Here is a 25,886-nt window from a genome sequence, read left to right as displayed (position 1 = left end):
ACAGCATTAAAACAAACTGATTGACAGCTTCATCTCTTTGCCATGGACACCCACATGCCAGGTATTGTCAAACACTGGGGACACTTTGGCATCTCGTGCTTGATGTCTCCCATTAACCCACAGATACAGATTAAGGTGATGAATTTCATGTCAACTCATTTTATTTATCACCTCTAAGATGGGCTGTTAAAGAACCACAGTGGACAAATTGCTCATATATCTGCCACAAGCCAAATACTCAGGAAAATTCCACAAAGACCTGACATTTGAACATTTTCTTTCCAGAGAAGAAATAGCTGAAAAATGCCATTTCTCTGAGTTTAATACAAAATCAAATTCAAAACTAAATATTTTTCTACTAATAAACAGAAAAGAGTAAGTGGGAAATGTTAATATAATTGGACTATTTGTTTACTGGGTGATGGTGTGGAATGAGAGAAGAGGTATAATTGTGAGTCATTTTATCTAAAAGAAAATTCAAAATGAATAAGATTCGAAGACCTAAAATGGAAAATTAAAATGTCTAAGTGCAAACATCAAAGTCTTAGGAACCTACTATCTATGAACACGTCATCCAAAACAAATAATTCAAGGCTTGCTGCCAATATCCATGTTATTTCTACATTTCTACTCGTTGTTTGAATAGATATATGGTACATGAGTGAACCTAAGGGAATTAATTTTGTATCATCTGTCACCCATAAACTTATAGTAGAAACAAAATTGGAAGCCTGGAAATGGTTTCATCTGAGACTCTACAATTGATAAGTGGATCATTGCACAGTGGATCATTGCAAGAGACTCGAGGCAGGACATGGAAAGAGACTGTCACCACGAAGCCATTGATCAGAGGGTGGATGTACCCAAGGGATAAGCATTAGATTCCAAAGAGTAATTTAACTATCCACTTTAATTTGAAGATGTCCAAGCACAGAATGTACCTCTACATCACTGTCTAGCTGGAAATGACCCTGCTTATTATCTAGCCTCATCCCTTCATTTTACAGAGGAAGCATCTAAGGATGGAGACACTGAGAAACAGAGCCAAGGTCATATAGCCGTTCAGGGGACTGTGCTATGGACAGAACTCAGGGCATCTTGAGTCTGTATTTGCCAATCTTTCTAGTACCTGTGCCTTATGCATTACAGTCACTGACCCCGTAAATCTTTATTGAACATCATGTGTGATTAAGGTGCCGTGCTAGATGCCACGAGAATGATTTAACACTGCCTGTCCTCATTTGGATCAAATAAATCAGCTGGCCTTTACCAACCAGTGTGTGGCCCACTGGGAATTTAACATCACTGAGATTTACTCATTTATGGCTTTCCTCTCCGAAGATGACACTTCTCTAAATGCACAAACATGTTTGGGTGAGCGTCCCTTCCATGACACAGATCGGTACCTTGTAGGATACAAAGTGGGCAAAGTTTATCTGCACTGGCACCTCCTATTTGATAAAAACACAACAGGCTGGCTCCTTTATCATTTGGGGAAGCAGAGCTGCTTCCTAGCAGGCTTCATGAGGTCATGATGTTTTAGAATGTTTATTGCCAAAGAAATTTTTCTGACCTCAGTACTCATGCTTGGCCTTATTTATGTAGCAGCATCTCAACCCGTGGGCCATACTGCGTCTGCCCACCTGTAAGGAGGACATGAAGGAATGTGTGAAACAAACACTGGGTCAAGGGTAAGACCCGAAAAAGCACAGCAAGCCTGATCACCCCGACATATCACAGCTATTAAATCCTTCTATTACACTATTAAATATTTAGGGAATCTTGTCATTACATTGTTAAATACGCTTCCATTTTTAAGCACTGCTCTCTCCTTTTAAATGCAAATACCTCTGAAAGGGTTAGTACACCAAACTTTTAATTTAGATTATTATAATTTGCTTCTCCTCAATAGGAAGGAGCAGTGAATTAAGGACCAAGGACACCCGTGGCAGGGATGGAGTAATCACTGTGATAACCTCAGACTTGTCTAATTCTGTAAAACTAGGATTTGGATCTCAAGGAGCAGCAATTCTGTTCTGAGAAACTGGTTCTGTGCAGCCTTCTCTGGGGGTGATAATAACCATAATCATCATCATAATCATTAAAGCAACTGATATTTATTGGGGGCTTATTATGTTCCAGACACTTAACTGAGAGCACGATACTATTGAGGCCACAGACAGGTTCCTTTGAGAATCTTAAATCTTCACTTCTGACCCCTGCCAGCCTGCCAAAAGATTATGAGCAGATCTTAGTATACACTTCTTTTTTTTTTTACCTGTAGACGAGGAGTACTCATTTTCTCCTTTGTGGAATTACTGAGATAAAATATATGCATTGTAAATACAGTTACTCATTTAGCTGGTATGAGGCTATGCCTGGATAAGAAATACTACTTTCCTTGACTATCACAATTCAAGCATGGATCTTAGAGCCAAACTGCTCAGGTTAGAATCCAGGGTATGTGTCCTCAGCTTCCCCATCTGTAAATTGGGGTGTAAAATGCCACTGCATAAGGTTTTTGTGACAATTAAATGAGTTAACATATGTAAAGTGGCTGGCACATAGTATCTGCAGCCTAAGGGCTAGCTCTTATTATTATATTATCATTATGCCAAAATATTGACTATGTAGAGTCTTGGCATAATGAAGGATGCAGAGCTGTGGACAGAGTGGACAGACAGGATGTCTTTGCTCTCAGGCTTCAGAAAAGATCTTCCCCTTAGTCAATGAGACTTTTCAGGCCAAATGACCTCAATTGTCTATCAGCCACACAGGGGACCCAGGAACCCCCCTGCAAGGCTGTCTAGGACCTCTCCAAAATGTACAACATGGCCACTTTCTCTTCAAGGGTTTACCAGTTTTCAGAAGCATTTCTGGGAGGGCAACTACAGACCCTCCTCACTATTCTTCCCTGCTCTCATTCATGAACAAAGGAAAATGCTTTTCTAGTCTAAAGATGGAAGAAAGATCTTGTCATCTGTATTTTTCTTAACTGCAAATGTCTAATTTTTCCTATGAGTCTAGGGCTTAGGACACAAAAGCCTGGGAGATCTGCAGGATATTTCTGGTTTCCAGGCCCTGCTTTAGGCATCTTTCCTCTGAAGCAGCTGCCACCCACATGATGGGGGAAAATTCAGTGGAAAAAGAAAAAAAGAAAGGTGAATATGTCCATACATTATTCTACGCTACTTAAACAAGAGGCTGTTTCTTAAATATGTAATTGCAAATATCAGCAACTCAGCAGAAGGTCAGGTTCCCACTGCTTATTCAGTCCTGAGAGCCCCTGAACACTGCCCTCTTGCCATTGCTGTCTTTTATTCTGTGTGCAGCATTGGACCCTGAAGTCTGTCCAGAAAAGGAAATCAGAGTCTGTTGTGTTACAGGTGCTGAGGGGACACACGCATCCGTTTCCATCCCTGGTAAGTGCCTGGCAAGTTTCTGCAGGCCCGGGAATCCCACTTCTCAAATTGGCCCCCGACTCCTCAGCCACATTATCAATCCCTCCTGCCATCATCAGCGAATGAGGATGGGGAATGATTCCAGCTGTGGACTGGACTCCTGGCAGGTTTGAATTCTAGGAAGGTCTGGTTGCTGCTGACTCCAACTTTGGTAGAAGTCAAGAGACCATTTATTGCTTCAGCCAAGAAACAGAGTTCAAATAAACTTGAAGCCCCACTCCTTATTTCCTGTTGAGACACTCCCTCTATCAGATGTGTGTGTGTGTGTGTGTTTTACAGGTCTGAGTCTGATGTTGAAGGTTGAAATCCATAGAACATCTGGCTACTGCAGAGGGGGATGGCTAGAAGGTGAGGAAGGACAAGAACAAACTGGAACTCACAAACGTGAGCTGAAGACCACAGAAACGGACTGAAACCGACCTCAGTTCTTGTTTCTTCTGACCTTGGTGATATGGTGGCCTACAGACGCCTCCAGGCCTTTGTCATGGACTTCACACACACTCCTGGCCCCTAAGTCAGAGCAGCTGCAGCAGGACCACAGAAGACGCCAGTCACAGACCTGGTTCCTTTCTCATGAAAATGAGGAGAGTGAGCAGCTCAGTGACAACGTGTGTAAACCACAAAACAACTGCTGCCTCTCTTCCAGGCTTCGGATCTCACCCAAGAATTTCCCATGGCACATCCTCACTGGAAACATACAGCAAAGGGGATTCTGAAAGATGCAGTTGAACCTGGCCATGCTGACACAGTGAAAAACCCCACAGTGCAAAACCCCATCAGGCTGCATTCCTGGTATACAAGAATGTTCTTTACAAGGCCAAAGCCAAGGCAGATTCGGAAAGAAAACACTAAGTGTGTGTGTGTGCAGGTGTGTGTGCGGGGATGTGAGTGAATAAGCAAGGCCATGGCAAGCAGGGTGCTTGGAACCAGGCATTCCCAGCTCTGTGGCATTTCATAGCATCATCTATGCTCTTCACAAGAACCCCACATGGGTGAGGTGGGACTACACCCATTCTTCTGATAAAGACGGTCTCAGAGCAGGCAAGCACCTGCTAACAAAACTACTGTTTGTTACTGTTTGAATTCACATCTCTCTGATTCCATATTCAAGATCATCTATAAATGATATAGGTAATCATCTATATATCATTTATGTATTGTTTATATATCATATATGATATATAAATCCAGATGTGAGGGTATTAGAGGTCTTGGATTAAGACTCTTCAAGAGGCCAGGACATCCTATTTTATAAGCCTTTAATCTATTCTGAAGTTGGCTGCCACCTGGAAGCTACAACTTAGCCAGTTGTCTAAGGAGTATGATGGCTGCATCACCCAGGGTCCTGGCAAGACACAAACACTCATGGTAGCCACAGAGGATTTTAATAAAAGGATTGTTTTTGGAGGTGGGGCCAGGTTGGAGGTTGAAGGGAGCCAGCCAGGGTCAGTGGAATTCCCCAGGCTTAGCATCAGTGAGAAGCCACTGGAGAGGCTGGGGTAAGAAAGAACATTGCCAGACACTGGGGAGAGCTACATCTGTGGGAGAGAGGCTGCTCTGCTGTGGCTGAAGTCATGGCTGGAGCTTCTCTCTATTTACCCAATGATCTCCTCCCAGTCCCTCCCTTTAGCGAACCCCGAAACCAGACAGCAAGAGTGTCCAGGATATGTTATCTGTCAAGGTCAGCTTCCTAAGACAAAGGAAGGATAGGGAATGGATCTGAAGGGACAAAGGGAGCTCACTGGGCTTCTTAAAACGGTTAATTCTTTTTAGGAATCATCAGATATAAATGACTGAAGGGTACATAGTGGCCAGAGCAGCAAAGCTGCAGAAATACGTGAAGCTGTCACAGCAGCAAAGAGCAGGAGGTAAGGACACAGTCCTGTCTGACATAACCACTCCATCCTCGGCAGTATTGCAAGATACCTTACAATGCAGAAAAAGACTAGGGCCATATCTAGATTTTAGGTAGAAATTGATGATGGATGTTTCCTGCAAGCTGACATAAACGTTATTACTCTTTTGTTCTAACGCTTTAGAAGCCACAGGGAAATTGCAGAATAAAACAAGTTTTAGGCTCTTGAGTCATCTGCCAATCTCCTGGCAGATATCTTTACATCTCAGAGCTGCCCCAAAGCAGCAGAATTATTTTTATGTATGCACATATAAAGAGGCATAAAAATAACACAAACATAAAAATAGTGCTGTGGTCCATCAGCCATGTGACTTATCTTTGGGGTTACTCTAACCATGCTGTTCATCCGCATTGACTCACTGCTTCAGAGAGAATATCTGGAAAAGGAGCGGCAGAGCAGCCTGAGATCCTTAGGCTTTACAGAGTGGCTGGGATCTGCCCAGAAAATAAGCCATTTCCCTCAAATAAATTAAGTGCTGTGAAAGAGAAAGAGAATAACCTTTCCAGACCCATGAAGGCAAATAGGGATGATAGGAGAGAAGAAAACAAAACAGAAAAGCATATTGAGGGTTAACGTGTGTGCGTGTGTGTGCGTGTGTGTGTGTATACATATATATACATACACACATGCACACACACATACATAGAGAGACAGTGAGAGAGAGAGGACAGAGAGAAAGAGATACAGTATGATAAATGCTAAGAAAAAAGAGGGAGTACAGAAGTGCTGGGGTATATCATAGGGACCACCAAATCTGCCTTGGAGAAATATATATATATATATTACACATTATTACTCTTGATATATATTCCTGAATATATATATATATATATATATTCCTGAAATATAATAGGCTGAAACATATATACAAGCCTGGAACATAACAGGTTTTCAATAAATATTTGCTGAATTTTTCATTATTGTGGCTATATACACTAAGTATAAAATAGAGTGCTACGTATACACCATGGAATACTATGCAGCCATAAAAAAGGATGAGATCATGTCCTTTGTAGGGACATGGATGCAGCTGGAAACCATCATTCTCAGCAAACTATCGCAAGGACAGAAAACCAAACAACGCATGTTCTCACTCATAGGTGGGAATTGAACAATGAGAACCCCTGGACACAGGAAGGGGAACATCACACACCGGGGCCTGTTGTGGGGTGGAGGGAGGGGGGAGGGATAGCATTAGGAGATACACCTAATGTAAATGACGAGTTAATGGGTGCAGCACACCAACATGGCACATGTATACATATGTAACAAACTTGCACGTTGTGCACATGTATCCTACAACTTAAAGTATAATAAAAAATTTAAAAATAAATAAACAAATAAAAGTAAAATAGAGTGCTAAACTGAAAATTATCAGGTGTCAAACCCTCAGAGTGGAAAAAGCCTGTTGCCTGCAGTCCCTGGACAGGAATCCAGGTAGAGGTGGCCTGGTAAGATTTGTCCAGCACTTCCCTAGAGACAACTGACAGAAATAAATGGTGACCTTTCCCCAACAACATTGCCATATGACATGACTAGATGGTGACCTTTCCCCAACAACATTGCCATATAAGATGACTAGAAATGTGCTAGGGCCCTGCTACAGATCGGGGCCCATCCAGGCCAGAACTCTGTCTTGCTATGATGACAGTGCTTTTTTCCTGGAAGAATATGAAAGCCTCTGCCACCTTGATTTCACCCTGTGACACTGATCACTCTCTTCTCAATGTTTGGTTGGAACATCATGTCACTTTTCTTATTTATTTCTCTTTCTATCTCCTGTGCAAACCCTTTTTTTCTGTACGGAAATCAGGCCTGGACTGAGAGAATAAAGGAAGACTGACTTTTCATTCTACATCTATCCTTTTTTTTTTTTTTTAACTTGTTTTAAAGCTTTTCTACATGTTGCTTTCCACCACTCTTCCTACCAATATTATTAGCAAGCACTATACCCAAGCACGACTTGTAGCTGGCTGGAAAGATTTGCTTTGATTCCAGCCTCTGACTCAATCCCAATTCTGCTACAAAGTAGGGCAATGAGGTATAGCAGCAGGACTGGCCTCCTTTGCTCCATTTATTCCAGTGCTGCATGACTGTGAGTTTCTTTAACTGTAGAAAGCCTAGTGCACAGGACACAGCTCTGTGTGGCCCCCCCCTCCCCGTGGAGTTATTCTCTGACCCCCTGTCCAAGGTTGGGTAAGAGGAATGGATATGAAAGGCTAACCTTATTTGGCTTGTGCTTTCAACACCTGTGTAGTAATCCTCTTACCCAATATATTGAGTAGACAGAAGCAAAAGGATAGTCAATTATAATACAACAGCCCATTCTTTCATCAGAGCCAGAATTCTCACAGCTTTCTATTTCAATTGACATTTGTTCCTCTTTAAATAAAGACCTTGTGCAAGCTTTATGAATATTTTTAATTAATAGATGCCTTCATCAAACACAAGAATAATTAACTATTAAACTCACCAGAGAGCCCCCTAAAATTAGACCGATTATCTGGACCATAATTTGCTTTTTCGACACCACAGGGCTCCAAATGCTTCTGTAACTCCCCCACATGCCTTTGCTCAGGTCCCCTGAATCCTGCTCTGCTCCCTCCCTTCTAGAAGTGCACCTTCCTTTCTCCTTGCTTGTGCCTTCTCTGCTTATTTGATCCCTCTCCCTCTCCAAAAATTGTAATGAACACAGCTCTCTTCTCTGCTTCGGTGCTCAGCTGCGACCTCTGCGTGGAGAGCAATCACGGAGTAGAAGGAAGCAGGATGGATCATTTGGAGTTAGTCACAAGAAGCCAGAAGAGAAAGTGGAGGAAAAAAAAGTGAAGGAAAATGAAGGCAAATGTTCTCTCCAGCTGGCAAAAATATTTTAGGAAAATTAGCCCTGATTTAGACTGTGTAAAGGCAGGTCTTGCCTTTCGTGACAAAGTCAAGGCCATCTTCTGAGAGTCAAATCAATTGAAGTTGGTTCCTCTTGAAATAAAGACCTTATGCAGGCTCATTTTTATATAAATATTTTTAATTAATAGATGACTTCATCAAACATGAGAAGAATTAAGCATTAACACTCACCAGAGACCCTGAAATCAGATTGATTATCTGCATCTTAATTTGCTTTTTTGACATTACTAATTTATTTTTAATAGGTCTGTAATTTAGCTTTATCTATTTCTTATTCTGCTTGGCAGACTCAAATGCCTGCAGCTCACCAGTCAGCCTCTGTAACCTTTAGGTGCTGCTATCAGCACAGTATATTAATTTTTAAATTATCCAGCCAGTGTGAGGAAGAATATCAATTAATTTCCACATGGGAATCAAGCTAACATCTCTTTCCCCTCCCCAGTAATGTTGAAATTTAAACGAAGGAGAGGGCCAACTGCAAGGATAATCTAGATAAAGATAGGAAATTCTCACTCTTATATTACAGAATCTGCTGTCCTTGAAATGCCTTCCATTTGAATCAGTGTCTTAAAATCATTATTGTAGTGAAAATAAATGTTCCTTTGTTGGGACCCGTTATCCATAGATTAACTCATGGAACAGCAGGGAATGGAGGGCAGGGACCTTTAATATGGTGTTCATGGAAATATCCCAGGCACCTAGAACGATGTCGAGATGCAGTAGGCGTCCAATAAATACTTGTTAAATACATTTACAAAAACACTAGATTGTGTATATAGCAAACACTGCTGATGCTCTCCGAAGCTGAAACAAACTTGATTCATAACATGTAAAATGGAGACAGTAGACAGAGGATGATTTTCAGCAATAAGCAAGAACAAGCAAAACCAGACAAAAAAGAATCACCTAAATTGCCATGACAATGAATGAAAAGCAGGGAATGTTTACTTCTTTGCAAGGGATCATTTAGAACCATCATTTGTTTTCAAGGATGATAGATAGATAGATAGATAGATAGATAGATAAATAGATAACACATTGAATGAGGTAAGCAGAGATTTGATATGACTTATTGGAGAGAGTAATTGTGAGAGTCTATAGCAGGCAAACCACATGCAAGTAATTGGCTTAATTCTGGCCCTGAAATTTAGACAGGGCATTGATAAACAGGGCCTCCAGAGGGGTGGATGAAAATGGGAGGGTATATGGAGAAAGGCTGCAGTATCTGGTAATGTTTAGTGTAAAGGAAAGATCTAAAGGCCCAATGGCATCTGTATTGAACAAGAGGGAAGAACTGGATCAATGAAAACAGATATTTAGTCCAGTATAAAAATATTTAAAGCAAATGAAAAAAATATTTAAAGCAAATGAAAGTGACTCAAGGCTGTCATTCCAGCATAGATTCTCAATGCTTCTCATCTGCACAGCTGGATTAGCCTCTTTCTTGGCCTTCCTACCTTCTGACTCCCTGATCCCAGTCCATGCCAGTCCATCCCTGCCACTAGTGTCAGTCTGGTATTTCTAAAGCACGACATTCACTGCATCACATCTAAGCTCAAAATCTCTTCAGTGGCTTCCAACTTCTTGTGTTGAACCAGATTCAAATTTCTGAGTCAGGCATTGAAGGATACCTGCAGTAGGGCATCAATTTACCTTTCCAGGGATCATCCACATACCCCACATTTACATCTTTCCCCCAGCTAAGCCAAAGAAACTCACTTTTCTTCAAACCAACATTATGACCCCTGCAAACAGCAGCCCCGTGTTTCATGTGTAATCTCTGTGTGACGTGCTCCCTGAGCATCTCAGGTTGTCAAAAATCTCTCCACTTTTCAAAGAACCTTTTCCATTTGTTTCCATTTCTGATTAGATGAACACTTTATTAGTCAAAAAAAAATTACCAGAATTTCTCTCTAAAAGGAAGCTCCCTTTGTTTTCAGAAAAAACCATTAGAAATCCCATGGTGTCAGAAGCAAGAGCAGAAAAGCAGAATCCCAAATCAAAAAGTGGAATGATTTAGTGTCTGTGCATGAAAAAAAAAGGTAAACAACAGAGTTATTTATGCAGGGTAAATTAGAACTGTAAGATTTGCATGCTGAAATCATGGCTGCTATATGGCCCTTAGATTGGAGTATGAATAGAGAGGGCAGCGGCATTAATCCAGATGAATATCATGAAGGCACAGCCATAGGCATGCTAGTAGAGAGGGTGATAAATGGTCAGGTTGAAGGCATTTGTTAGACAGATCCAACAGGTTCACTGATGATCGTATGTGGGGAGGGGATGAATTATGGCTAAACACCTCAAACTCTGTCTTGAGAAATGGGGTGGTTGGTTGTTAGAGCCAAAACTGAGATTAGCAACAATGGGCTTGGGGGAGGCGGAAATCAAACATTCCATTTTGGATGGTTGTCTCAGATGTCTATGAAATGTCTACATGGAAATATGAAATAGGCAATTGCATAAGTAAGGCAAGAGTCTAAAGGAAAGATCTAGCTTAGATAAACACAGGAGCTATTACTATAAGACTGTATGTAAAATTATAAAAATGGATTAGATGACATAGGGAAGGGAAGAAAAGAAAGATAAAATATTCTCGCTCCGTTCTTAGTCTTTAGAAATCCTAGAATTGAGGTTCAGTGAAAGCCAGGGAATCTTTAATGGGGACACAGGAAATGCAGTCCAAAAGGAAGTGGGCATTCAGGAGGTATAATGTACACAGTCAGGAAAATGGGAGACTCTCCCAGGAGAAGTGAGTGCTAACCATCTCAAGTATTACTAAGAAACCAAATAGCATATGAACATAAAGTCAGTCTTACCTCAATAAAGCTTCTAATTTACTTAAATATTTTTGAAAGCATGAGGAGATTGAATGCTGAATTTCGAGGGCAGGACTTAGCCTTTGATAGGAGTAGGAACTCTTCTTCCGTGGTGATAAGAGACAGAAGATGGATACACTTAGAGATCCACAAGTCTCCACAGAGCCTGATGTCCCTGCAAGCAGCAGCTCTCTGAGACAGGAAGCAGTTAGTGATCTCATCTCCACATGAGTCCAACACCTGCAGTTCCCTTGACTCTGAACTCCACCAACAGTATGTCGGCATGCCTTTCATAGCAGCAATTTTTGAATTTGTCCACAAGAATGTGCATTCCTTGAGGGAATAAATAGCGCTTCTCTGCATTTTGTGCAGCACCTAACATTGTATCTGGCTTGGAAGTCTTTAATTTGTGCTATCCAGTTGAGATCCTGATTTTTCTTTTTTTGAAAAATTGCTGAAAAGTTCCTAGCATTATCAATATGCTATAAAAGATAGAAGAACCTGACCCAGAAATTAGTAAAATCACAAATGAGTTAGTCTATAAATATATTGCTTTTCTAATTTAAGGTGAAAATCCTCACACAAGCTAAAGAAAAATTAAAGGGATTAGTTACACAAGGGATGGGGCTATTTGATAATGGAGCAGGGATTGGTTAAGAGAAAAGCTCAAAGCTGAGCTCAGTCTTTCCTCTGAACTGAAGATTATAAGAGGAGCATGCCAGAAACCAAAGCCATAGTGTTTGCAGAAAATGTACTTTAAAATAATTTACTCCAGGGCTTGAAATGGAAATGCTCATTTGCAATACAAAGATCTGGAGTTCCAGGAGTGATTTGTGTCAGATGATGTTGCACTTACGTCTCATGCAGAGTAACTCACCATGGCCTTTCATTCAGAGCATATTACCCAGTTTACAGTCTTAAGAGCGGCAAAGTAACCTTGGGATTTATAGGAGAGTCTTATCCAAAATAAATGAGGCTAGAGGTAAGAGGAAGACTTAGCAAGAAGGCTAGAAAGAACTAAAAAAAGGGAGAGATCAAGCAAGCAAGTCTAAGCTATTTTAACAAAGTCTTGAATAATGTAGAAGGATGTGGCAGTCAGACCAAATAGAAAAGGGTCCAGAAACATCTGAGAAGTGATCAGTTACTTCAGTTTCTGACCACAAATCTCACACCTGTGTTTTCCCTGCAAGGTAACTTGCAATTCCTTAGCTCATCCCTTTAAAAAAAAATGTCATCTGAGCCCTCACTTTCTCTAGCCAGACAAGTCTCTTTTGCCATGGTTCCTTCAGTTCTTAACAATGGAGGTTTCAGATAATGTTTTTGGTTTTCCAGTGCACTGGGGACCACTAACGCCTGCTCTGCCAGATGGGTTTGCAGGCTCTGTGGAAGATGGGAGCCATCTAAATTATCCCTCTTGGAAGAGATCACAGAATTCACAGAAAATACTTGGAATACTAGAATCCAGAACCTTCCTTCCAGAATACACAAAGCCCTAGTCCAACTCGCTCATTTCTCAAAGGAGAAAAATTGAGATATTATGTGAGTTGCACAGCTAGCTAGGTGCAAAACCAAGACAAGAATGAGTAATCCAGCATGATACCATGGATCAGTTTCTCACCCTAAGTCTTAACTTCTCCATTAGTAAGTAGAGATAATAATGATCATTTTGCTGGGTGGCAGGGAACAAAATAATGGATGTATGTAAAATACCTCCACAGTGATTGACTGGATTGACACATAGCAGAAGTTCAAAAAATTGGTCTCTTCTCTCTCTCCCATTTCTTGTACCCACAACATGGTGCATTACTTAATGCTATGAGAAACAACAGATTAAAGAAAACACAAACCTTTTGCCAGTTTCAAGAACACCTAGAGAAGGAAATTTTCAGGATACACTATATCTCAAATGAATATGTTTCTGCATGTTTTATCCACAGTTAGACTATTAAATAGCTTAGAAGTGATGGTAGGGTACGGTGGTTCAACCCTGTAATCCCAGCAATTTGGGAGGTTGAGGCAGGTGGATCAAGAGGTCAGGAGATCAAGACCGTCCTGGCTAACACAGTGAAACCTCGTCTCTACTAAAAATACAAAAAATTAGCCAGGCATGGTGGTGGGCACCTGTAGCCCCAGCTACTTGGGAGGCTGAGGAAGGAGCATGGCGTGAACCCGGGAGACGGAGCTTGGCCACTGCACTCCAGCATGGGCGACAGAGCGAGACTCCATCTCAAAAAAAAAAAAAAAAAAAAAAAAAACTTTGAAGTGCTTTATGTTGCTTCTTAAATATGCTTCACCTTTCCAAGCATCTTCTCTCACAGCTGTGATACCCTAGGTAAGGCTTTCAGCAACACCCTCAATGTGACCCATTCTCTCTATGGCAAGAGAGGAAAGATTATTCCTCTTCAGATGAGAACTGACTTTGCTTCTCTCTGCAGCTCCCCAAGATTTAGAAGAATGAATGTTCAGTGACAATCAGTAGTCCATATGGGCCCACTAGAAGCTTAGATATTTCTCTACGGTCAATTGAAATAGCAGCAAAGTGAGAGATGTTTTCTATCTATACATTTTGGCAGGAAAAAAAAAATGAAGAAAAGAGAGGTGGATGGGCAATGACTAGGAAAATGGAGATCTTGAAATACACACAAGGTACAGAAAGTCAATTTTGTCTCTCTCCACCGAATCAGTCCTTTCACATCTTGAATAGATAGTTCCCAAAATGTTAGTCATCACATTAGCTTCCCTCTAAATCCTGGTTACTACCGTCCTATGTTTTTCAATCCTGAAAAATGTGAAGAATTAATATTCCAGAGAAAAAATATTAATAATTGTTTATATAGTTTAATTCAGGTTAAGCTTGTTTTCTATGAGGAATCACAAAAGTTCCATTGCAGGGATCCAAGCACACACACAAAAAAAAAAAACTCTAAGAGACAAAAGTTAAAATCTCTCATTTCAGCTGAGTTGTAATTTAAAGAAAAAAAAGGTAGGAGAAGAAGAAAAGAAGGATTTACAAAGATTATTTGAGTTTCACAGAAGGCATTTTGGCATCAGGTATGTCTGGTTTTCATCTAACTTGAAAAAGCCTTCGATTTCCAAAATGAAACTATGCAAATGATTAGTCAGTCATTTTGTGTAAATGCTTTGGGCTTTAGATGTTACTGTGGAAAATAAAGTAAAATAAAGCAGCTTTAGTACAGCCCCAGTAAGCTTAGTCCGTGGACAGCACATTAAATCCTGAATTAAACACTCCACCAAACTCTTCCTAATGAGCCATCCAAGTCTCTGATGTATATAATACATCTTTTTAAAAATGCATGAATACATATTCCACCCAGAGTTTTGGATGACTCCTTTGGGTTATTTAAGTTTCAAAGGAGTCCATCATTCTCCCAGGTATAACGTTCTGTGAATGCCTTAAAAATGAAAATTCAGAAATTAGAAGCTCAAAATACCTTGAAGGGGAGCAATGTATTAGGGGAAAAAAATAGGCCATTTGAAGGCAAAGTTGATGAGGCATCTGCCTCGCAGAATTTCCTATCTTTTGTCAGTTTGGGTCACAACCCTTAAAACAGCCGTAACTGTGTTCCTTCCAATCTAATTATACAACTCTTGGATTGCTTTGTTTATAATTAGAATCCAATAACCTCCCCTGACTCTTGTCTGTGCTGCTGTTACATGGTTATTCTTGGATGCTAGCACACAATTGTAGGTAGGAGGGATAGGCTACTCAAAGCACTAGATGGAGTCCCCACAGGCTATTCTTCAAAGAATGTGAAGGTTGGTACATCCCAGCCTGAGGAAGTTGGTGAGTACAGAAAGGAAATACTTGTGGGTAGAGAAGAGCGAACAAATCACAAAAGGGACTTACAGACAAGAAGAAAGATGTCATCTTTCTTCCATGGAGGCACAAGAAATAAACATTGGATGACTTAGCAAGCAAGATGAGTCAGGAGGGAGAAGAGAGGGCATGTGGGAGAAGGAAGGAACAAGTAGGGGTAGATCAGCATTAGCTGGGCACTTACTTGTGCCTATGAATTCATTTATCCTCATCGCAACTGTGACAGACAGATAGGATTAGTTTTATTCTACAGAGGAGGTAACTGCATTTCAGGGAGATTTGGAAATCTCCACGAAATCACACAGCTAACAAGAGATAGAGACAGAACTCACACCTAGGAAGAGATGACTCCAAAGCCTGTAGGCTGTGGTCCTGCTAGCTAGTGAAGGACGTATACTCAAACTGATTCCAGGGATTGTGGAAATGGGAAGGGGTGTCTGGAGGAACCTAGAAGTACTATCCCAAAATCTGTCCAATACAATCTGACTGCCCACCTGCAGTGTGTTTCCTCAACTGTAAAAATATAAATCCCACTTCCTAGGGTTGTGGAGAGGATTTTAAAAGTTAGCATATGCAATGCACATGGCACATATACCTGGCACATTGAAAGCATCCAATGAGTGGGAGCTGTTTATTTTTATATTGCTTGCCTAATGATTCATTTTACCACATCTGCTTGTAGAGAGATTTATGTTATGGTTCCATAGCTGTCTGTACATGAGAGCAAGTATTTGATAGTGTTTCAAGATTCTATAAATCCTACTCAGAATTTTTTCTAGTAGTAGAGAAATAAGTGATGATGAGCTAAGTGTGACTTGAACAGATCAAACTGGTGAGAAAATTGTGGATCGTGACCTAAGTTTAACAAAGTAAGACCTGGAAAGCTAGTGAATTCCAAAGGTTGAAGTCTAACATAGAAATGCATTTGTCATTGCTGTGTAATTTAGATCTTTAAAGAACTGATAAAAAGTGAATCTCAACTTTCATACAACAGCAAAGGAAGGAATAGCTCGTTGAATCTGACGATGCCGCCATTTAGCACAAATGGACTTGGTGGCTTGGAAGAGTCAGCTGACCTGTCCCATATGTCAGAATCAAGTCTGGACTTACCCTCTAGTATCCGGAGTCATTGTTCATTCAACTATGCTGGAGTCCTAGCAGTGTTGATGGTCATGCTAAAACACATTTAGACCTGACACATTCTCCTTGTAGTCAATGATGCAGTAAGATGATGCAGATTTTTCATGGCATCAGTCAGTGGACCAGATGGTCAGTCAAAAACGACATGCCCAGCCTCCAGAATCATCATTTCCAAAATTAGGTGGATACAGATTGGCAAAGAAACTAAACACTTATCATATCCTCTTAGAACTCATGCTTTCACAAGTACAGAAGAAAAGTTGACAGGTGACTTCCTGCCACAGCACAATTCCTGGGTGGAGAGATGATGGGAGGAGTGGGGAGAGGGGTCACACATCTTTTGTCAATTGCAAGCCTGATCCCTGCTAGGATGCAAATCCCTACAGAATGAACCTCTGTGAACTCCACTCATTCCCCCTTTTACTCCCCCTCAATTTTTCTCCGTTCTTTTTCAAGACTCTTCCCCTCTCTCTAAAGATGTTTTATTTGCAACAACATGGATGGAACTAGAGATCATTGTGTTAAGTGAAATAAGTCAGGCACAGAAAGATAAAACATCACATGTTCTCATTTATTTGTGAAATCTGAAAATCAAAACAATTATATTCATGGAGACAGAGAGTAAAAGAATGGTTACTAGAGGCTGGGAAGGGTAGTAGGGGCATGGGGTAAAGGTGGGGATGGTTAACGAGTATCAAAAACATAGAAAGAAAAAGTAAGACATACTATCTGATAGCACAACAGTGTGACTACAGTCAGTAATAACTTAATTATACATTTAAAAACGACTAAAAGAGTATAATTAGATTGTAATGTGAAGTATAAATGCTTGAGGGGATGGATACCTCATTCTCCATGGTGTGATTATTACACATTGCATGCCTGTATCTAAAACATCTCAGGTACCCCCAAAATATATATACCTACTATGTACCCACAAAAATTAAAAATTAAAAAAAGATTTTAGGTTAAGATTTCAAGATAAAAAGGAAAGTAAAAAGGGAGTCTTCTATTTTATGTTTATTTGTTTTTTCAAATCCTAAGCCTGGATACCGCTAGGTACCATTTCTTCAAGTTACACTCACTATCTCAGATACCCCCTTGTCCCAGCAGGAGGGAGTGGGCTTTTCATGCATCTCAGAGGTATGAAGTTATCCAACCACTGTGTGCTGGCACTGTAATAGGTATTATGGGTAATAAGAGAAGGCCAAGACAGAGTCACAGCCAGGTTGGAGAACAGGAAAAGTGACTATGAATGTTTTTCTTGTATGGCTGATCTGATCTAATTATAAAATTCTGACACAAAGAAGCCCAGGCTACAAGTGCTATACTAAAAAAAAAAGTAGTGGGGAAGGGGTTAAGGGTTCTTTCCTTTAAATGTATTCCCTAATGTCAATGGAATTAGTTGAAATTCTTAATAACTGCAGATGTCAACCTCTTTCCCCAGAGACTGTGCTCTTCATTTGGGCTTATGTCACTGTTGGCCCTGCCTTGCCCTTCTGGGTTGTAAGGTCCTCTACGAAGCTCTTGGTACTAGCCCACCCAGAATGGTTCCCTGGGTTCTGAGAAGTTCTGCCCCAACTGTCCCCCGATGCTTGAAATCTTATCAGCGAGGATGGAGAAATTTTACACACAAATGTCCTCATGAGCAGCAGTCCAGTGACTTCAATCCATACAGTCCAAATGACAGAGAGAAAAGATACCACCAGATGCAGAGTTTTAAGGGAATCACAGAAAGTCAGATGTGGGAGAAAGATACAAAAGGAGAGGGCAGAGCCATTCAGAGAAACATCATCTCATAGCTAAGGTGACCCTTGCCTTTCCTTAGGATGCTGACTGGTTCTCCCACCTGCTTTGCCGTCCAAATTTTGTTCTGGATGAAACTGACTTACCCATTTCCTCCAATTAGATCATCTCAGCCATAACCCCAGCACCAGCCACCACCATGAGAGTGGGAATGGGTAGGTCTTTAGAAAAAAGTGAACTCAGGCTGAGTTGTTTGTCAGTCTTCTTGGCTTTGTTGTTTGTGTGGTCTCAGCTTTAATTTTGATTGAGTTTTCTTTCTCTTTCTCTTTTGGGCATAAGGCTTTATGCCCAAAATGAAGTGTTTTGAAGCACATCCCAGGCTGTTCTGAATTATAAAAGATTGAGTTAATTAACCTTCCCCCAGTTGAGTACTTTCAACCTTTTTGTTGGTGCATTGGGAAAATGTATTACTGGTTACTAATTAAAGGTATTGAATATACCTTTATATTTCTTCAAATTCTTGAACTCCTGAGCTAAGTTGATTAAGAAGACAGGGGGAAAGTTTTTGTTGAATTTATCTTTGAAAATAGCTAGAAGAGACTACAAATAAACCAAGAAAAGGGAAGTTGTTACCTTATTTTTTTAACCTATTTGTCCCTATAGTTTTGGGACTATTTTGTAAGAATAATAGCTAATGATTTTTAAATGCTTATCACACACAAGAACCATAATAAAAGCTTGCATGTAACATCTCATTTAAATTTCTCTATTCTCTGAGATAGATATGAATTCCAGTCCCATATTACAGATGAGTAAATTAGTTTAGAAGTCAAGCAAATTGCCCAAGATCACAAGGTTAGTACATGCCAGAGGCGTAATGTAATGTTGGTGGTTTTTCTCCAAAGACAATGCATTTAATCTCAACAGTGTTGATCTAACTGATGATGTAATCATAATTTTTGGAGTTGGAAGCCTAAATGCCTGGTTGTAATTTCAAAGTTCATTATATTTTCTTACAATTCCTTTCTGCATTGGTTATTTATTGCTGCATAACAAATTATCCAAGATATTTATTATTCCACACAGCTACAGTGCTCAGGAACCCAGGAGCAGCTCAGCTGGGTGGGTCTGGTTCAGGGTCCCCATGAGGTTGAAGTCAAGCTGGTAGCCAGGGCTGCAGGCATCTTTAGGCTCCACTGTGGCTGGAGGATCTGCTTCCAAGCTCACTCATGCAGTTGTTAACAGGTGTCAGCTCCTCACTGACTTTTGACCAGAGACTCAAATTCTTCACCATGGGGGTCTCACCATAGGCAGCCTGAATGTCTTCATGACATGATAGCTGCCTTCTCCCAGATCAAGTGATCCAAGAGGGATACAGGTCATGATGGAAGTTGAAGTTCTTTACAGCTTAATCTCAGCAAGAGTCAAGTCATCCATTCTGTCATATTCCATTGGCCACACAGATCAATCCTGGTACAATGTGGGAGGAGGAGGGGACTAAAGAAGGGTGTACCAGATGTACCAGAGGTGGGACTCACTGGGGCCCATCTTGGAGGCTGCCTCCCATACTTGCTTTACTACACTACTGTCTCAGCATAGAATGCTTTTATTAATCTTGTCCAAATGCCTTACTCTGATTACTTGCTTACAGATTGTCTTAGCTTGGGAACTTCCAAAAAGAAGATATGAAGCATACTCTCAGGGAATTTATTTTGAAAAGTGACTTCAGGTAACAGTAGTGGAGGACTGGGAATAACAAAATATGAAAGGAGGGAAAGCCATCCACGGGGTAATTACTAAGCTGGACAACTGGGCTTCATCAACTGGGGATGGAGTTCTCTGGGGGACTGTGTAAAGCATGCCTAGAATTGTCCACCTAAAAACAGAAGAGTATGTATTTATCCAAAAGATCCTGTCCCCCAGTGATCAAGGGTGGGCTCAGAGAGTAGTGACAGTGAGGCAGACAGTCAGAGATGTGCTGTGTTGCAAGTGTACTTGGGATGTGTTTGAATGCAGCATGTGTCCACAGCAGTGACCAGAGCAAAAAGTTGGGATGGGATAATGTACATATCTAATGTACATGCATGAATCCCAATTAAGGCTAGAGACAAGGTATCATTTATTTTTGTACCTTAGTGCATAAACCAGAACCTAGTAGCTGGCAAATCTGAGCCATCCCAAGTAATCAGTCTGGAGGCCCTTAATTTATTTAACACATATGTACTGCACACATACTATGAGATAGACACCATGCAATGCGCTGACAGTCCTGTTGGAGCAATTTACAAAAATATTTAATAACCAGTATTACACAGATCATAAAATGCACACCAGCCCTTCCCAGGCAGTAGGGTTACCCTGGAATATTTCAAATTCTTTTTCAATTCTTATTTCTTATTTCAAATCTGGAAACAGTTGAATAATGAGCTATAAACTTCATTTTTACCAAAGAGATAGGCCTGTTTGGATTTGGGGATGGAGTATGAAGGAAGATGTTTTAGGGTGACTTCAAGAGAGGGGAGTGAGAATGATCATTGAATAAAGAAGGAAAAGGCATTTCCAGGGTGGGAGGAAGGATGGGGAGAAAATGCACATGAAAGCACAGATCAACCATGTAAAAATGAAAGGACCTCCCTTTATGTAGCTGAGAGTCAAGCAGGGAAACAAATATTAAATTAAAAAGTGTCAGAATCACAAGTATCAACGTAAAGAAGTGCAAAGTATTATTTTAAAAAAGCGTATAAAAGTGGGGTATTGGAGGCCATATTAAAAACGTAAACTTAGCCTAAGGAGTAATAGAAAGAAAAGCTTTATTCTTTGCTATAGTCTGGACGCTGAGCTTCTGGAAGAGCTGCTCAGAAATGTTTATTGATCAAATAAATAAATAGAATTTAAACTGCTCACCTTAAAAAGAGGAAACTGGCCAGGCGTGGTAGCTCATGCCTATAATCCCAGCACTTTGAGAGGCCGAGGCAGGTGGATCACCTGAGGTCAGGAGTTCAAGACCAGCCTGGTCAACATGGTGAAACCTTGTCTCTACTAAAATATAAAAATTACCCAGGCATGATGGCGGGTGCCTCTAATCCCAGCTACTCGGGAAGCTGAGATGGGAGAATCGCTTGAACCCAGGAGATGGTGGTTGTGGTGAGCCGAGATGGCGCCACTCCAGCCAGGGCTGCTGAGTGAGACTCTGTCTCAAAAAACAAACAAAAACAAGGAGGAAACTAAATCTTGGACTTTCGTTCTGATTCAGGAAGTTGCCAGACACGGTCACTGCCACCCACCCTAGCCAAAAAAGCAAAAAGAGTAGGCTCTAAATCAGTTTACAACCCATCAGAGAGCTGACGACACTAAGAAACCTTAATGAAATAAAATCTAGAAGTTAACAAACACTTCCAAGGAAAGAAGAGACTCAAGATTGTTGTGTCCCCAGCAGAGTGGTGGGAAGAAAAGGACTCCTGTATAGACAGAAACCTGAACTACAAGAAACACTTAAAAGACATGTTACAGGCTGAAGGAAAGTATTGGACAGAAACTCAGATTAATAGTAATGAATGAGGAGTACCAAAAAGGGTAACCATAAAATACTTTTAAATTATCTGTATTATAGCAAATTTATTTAAAAGGCTATTGACCTAAACAAAAAATAATAAAAGTATACTGTAGGGTTTATAACACATAATGGTAAAATAAATGACAACAAGTGCACAAAGGCTAGGAGAGAAGCAAATGTAGTGGTACTCTTACAAATCATTACAGGCATGGGAAGGCATATAACTGTGACAACTAAAAGTTTTTATTATTACACAGAACAACTATTTTTAAATTATGTAAATATGTATAGCTAAGAAAAATAAAGAGATTAGATAAAATGGAATAGTGGGGAGGGGGACTTCATTTATCCAAAAGATGACAGAAAAGGGAATGCAAAGCAAAAAACAAAAAAGGTGAGAGAATAAAAATGCATATCAAGGCGATAGACATAAACTCAACAACAATAATAATTACATTAAATTTAAGTGGGAAGAAAAGACCATTTCAAGGCAGAGACTGACAAAACAAAAAGCAAGATCCACCTATTTAATATTTGTGGTCTAAGAGAATCCTCTAAATATAAAGACACAAACAGATTGAAAATATAAGGTGGGAAAAGGATCTAACAAGTAAACTGAAAGCAAAGGAAAGCTGGCTATAATATTAGTACCAAATAAAGTAAATTTTAAAACAGACAGTATCACAAGAGATAAGAAGGGACATTTCACAATGATGAAAGAAGAAGTTCATCCATAAGACATAATCCTAAATTATGCATCAAATAATAGGTCTTCAAAATACATTAGTTTATTAAGCAAAAACTAACACAACTAAAGGAAGAAATAGTCAAATCTACAATCCTAATCAGAGATCTAGGCGAAAAGATTTACAAGGCATATATGTGATAAAGGACTTATATAAAAAAAATCAAAATCTCTTAAAACTCAATAAGAAAACAGAAAAAAATCCAATTTAAGATATGCACAAAAGACTTAAATAGATACATTATAAAGGAAGACACAGCAATGTCCAATCAACACATGAAAAGATTCTCACCACCATTACTCATCAGGGAAATGAAAATTAAAAACGCAGTGAGATATCACTCTATACCTACTGGAAGAGTTAAAATCCAGAAGACTAGGATATGAAGGAACTGAAACTCTAACAAATTGTTGATTGGAGGTAATATATCATAACCAGTTTGGGAAACAATTTCCTTATAACCCAATAATACCTTTTTCAGGTATTTACCAAAGAGAAAAGAAAACATCCACTGAAAACAAAGCAGCTTTTTTCACAGTAGCCAAAATCTGGAAACAATCCAAATGTCTATCACCAGGTAAACATGTAAACAAATTGTGGATATTCATGCAATGGAATGCTAGTCAGCAATAAAAAGAACAAACTACTGAGACACTCAACATGAATGAATCTCAAAAAACATCACATTGATCAAAAGAAGCCAAATGCAAAGAGATTGCACTGTGTGATTCCATTTATAGGAAACTCAAGAACTGGCAAACTAAGCTAGTGATAGAAATTTAAAAACAGTTGCCTCTAGAGCGGGGGAGGTAGAATTGCTAGAAAGGGGCATGAGAGGATTTGCTGGAGTGATAGAAAATGGTCAATAGCTTGTTGGGGATGGCGTTCATGAGTGTGGAACATTGTCAAAACTCATCAAACAGTAAGAACAGTAAAGTTTATTCATTCTACTTTGTGGTAAGCAAATCATACCTCAGACCAAAGATAGAAAATTTCAAACAAAATTAAAGATCTTGAAAGTCTTTACATTAACCAAATATTGCTTCAATAATGTTGATACGGTTTGACTGTGTCCCTACCTAAATCTGAACTTGAACTGTATCTCCCAGAATTTCCACATGTTGTAGGAGGGACCCAGGGGGAGCTAACTGAATCATAGGGGCTGGTCTTTCCCGTGCTATTCTCATGATAGTGAATAAATCTCACGAGATCTGATGGGTTTATCAGGGGTTTCCACTTTTCCATCTCTCTCATTTTCTCTTGCCGCTACCATTTAAAAAGGGGAATTCTGGGAGATCCAATTAAATCTCTTTGTCTTCCCAGTCTCGGGTATGTCTTTATCAGCAACATTAAAATGAAGTAATACAAATGTCAAGTACCAAACAACCCCAAAACTCAGGGGTTTACAACAGCAAACATTTGCTTCCTGCTCACAAGTGTGCAGGTTGACGAGTAGTACTTGGGGACTCATGTTATCTGGAGGCTACAGCAGCTACCCAGGGCAAGTTCTCCTCATGGCACTGGCAAAAGCAGAAGAGAAATAAGCAGTGAGAGCCCTTAGAGCCTCAGCTCGTAACTAGTGACATGTCATATCCACCTTCCATTGGCCAAAGCAAGTCAATTGACCAAGGCCAAAGCCAATGAACCAGAAAAGATACTTTATCCCCAGTGAACAATGGCAAGAGTGGACAGGGAGGAAAAACTTCGGACATACAATACAATCTCATTAATCCAAATTTGTGTAAGAGGTGAAACAGAAACCAGGTCTCCAGACAACAAGGCCAGTGCCTCTGCATCAGGCCACGCTGTCTCCACATTGTCTGGAAGCCAACAAGCTGGACCCCAGCTGTGTCTCAGGGGAAAGTTCCAGCACATCTTCCCACTTCCTGACAGGGAAGGATGATGAGCCCAGAATACCACAGTGCTCCATACAGATATAAGATAGAAACTTCACTTTGGTTTTCCTAACGTTTGTTCCCCACACAGTCTAAAGGCTGACTCTGGGGATCAACGGAGCTCACCCCTTGCATTGGGAAAGGAAACATTTGTTAATGGAAAGAAATGCAATACAGCCATCTAATGGATCCCAGATATCACAGGCCTGCCTACTGCTTCCCTGGGAACATTTGAAGTAAATCACAGCACAAAGGGATGTTGTGTTTTCACCTGGGTAGTTTCAGTTTGAGCATAGATGGGCACCCTCAAGGGTGGGGAGCAGCAGGTGCATGAGCTCTGTCACTGGATGTGGTTAATGGCTTGCAGCAGGTGCTTTTCACCTCTTAGGGGATAAATATTATCTAACTTGAGCCCACCCCCAACTTAAATAGCCAAGGAGATTAGACATAATTCTGTTCCAAGAAATGGGTAGAAACTAAGGCCAATTTTTGCCCACCTACAGGGGGAAAGACTGTAGTGGTCATTTCTGCTGCACATATTTATATAAATCAACCAGAAACTCCAGCCTCTATGCTCCTTTTGTGCATGCCAAACCATTTTCTCCTTGTGGACACAAAGTAAGCATAGCAAAGGCCTCCAGGGTCAAAGTCCCTTCCCTCAAAATTATGGTCTGACCCTGGCAAGTGACCTGAGCTTCCTCAAGTTCTCCTGACTAGACTTTTGTCCACTTTCCAGTCAACTTAGAAGTAATTTGATCTCATTCACTCTTCCAGCAATCAACAATTGCTCACCTGCCCAGTGTCAGGAACTCTGCTGAGCTCTGGGGACAAAGATGTAAATGAGAAAACTGTGGTCCCTTCCTTCCCAGAGCTTGTACACAAGGAGACAAGACCGAGACTAAACAGCTCCGGTGTGGTAGGAGTTAAGAAGCTGAACTGCACAGGTGTCTTCTGAGCCTCCTGAGCCACCTTAAGGACTCACACATTATCCCTAAGGCAGAAGGGAGCCATTTAAGAAGCAACAGTGTATGGCCACCGGCTTAAGCTGCAGTATTTTTTCCAAGAACTGCTGTGTATCAGAATGACCCTGCAGCTTCCACCACCCTCAGGGAGCTTCATCCCGCTCTGCAGGGTTTCAAGCTGGAGAGCCTTCGGATGCACTGAAATTTTTACAAATGCAGTAAGTGGTGAAGTTGAGGGTGGATGCATTCTGTCTGGCCACACCCCCCAGAGATTGGAAACAGCCTTTAGGGGTCTCTGGAGCATCTGACTGAGGGGGGCAGTGGTCCCAGAGACCGCACCCAGGCCCCTTTACACTCTCATACCTCTCAAAGACTGAAAAGAAGAAAATCACCCTCACATTGTGATGCGACGTCTTCCTTGCCAGGCCAGGTGTTTCTCGAAAAATCACCGGAGGGATTCTTGGTTAACACACAGGCTCTGCACCCAGCCCGCTTTGTGGCATTGGGAAAATGACTTAAATCTTCATCTCCTTTTCAGTTTTCCATTAAACAAGTAAAGCAAACTTGAAAGTCTAGGGCCTCTCTGACATTCATGAACTATCATGGGAACTCTGGTAATACAAAATAAAATAAAATAAAAATGAGCTTCCCTTGGAAAATGTAGCTGGAAAAATATCTTATAGTTTCAATCAGTTATTCCTCAGAAGACTTTTCTATGTAATAGCTTAGGACCAGGACCACACAAAAAAAGTCAGCAACAGCAGTGTGTTTTTTGGGGGGTTGGAGGGAGTTAGAAGAGTTAGGGCTTGTCCCTTGCCTAGAATGTTATATTTAGAAGAAACTATCATTAGCCAAATTTTGGTATTTGGAATTCTGTTTATAAACCAACACACACAGTTCAGGCAAGTT

At 40.6% G+C, this 25,886-nt stretch overlaps 1 long non-coding RNA gene across 1 annotated transcript in view; it reads right to left on the bottom strand.

The window, feature by feature from the left end:
* LOC117068451 overlaps positions 1–25,399 on the bottom strand; it is a 50,270-nt gene extending 24,871 nt beyond the window's left edge. The window contains exon 1 of the long non-coding RNA XR_004431127.1: positions 25,376–25,399. This is a non-coding gene — a long non-coding RNA (uncharacterized LOC117068451). The remainder of the gene's footprint in view (positions 1–25,375) is intronic.
* Between the last annotated feature and the right edge of the window lie 487 nt (positions 25,400–25,886).

Source organism: Trachypithecus francoisi, unplaced genomic scaffold (genome assembly GCF_009764315.1).
Source record: "Trachypithecus francoisi isolate TF-2019V2 unplaced genomic scaffold, Tfra_2.0 Lachesis_group21, whole genome shotgun sequence".
NCBI classification, from domain to species: Eukaryota; Metazoa; Chordata; class Mammalia; order Primates; family Cercopithecidae; genus Trachypithecus; species Trachypithecus francoisi.
The sequence above is the reverse complement of the archived record's forward strand: the minus strand, read 5'-3'. Positions and strand labels throughout refer to the sequence as shown.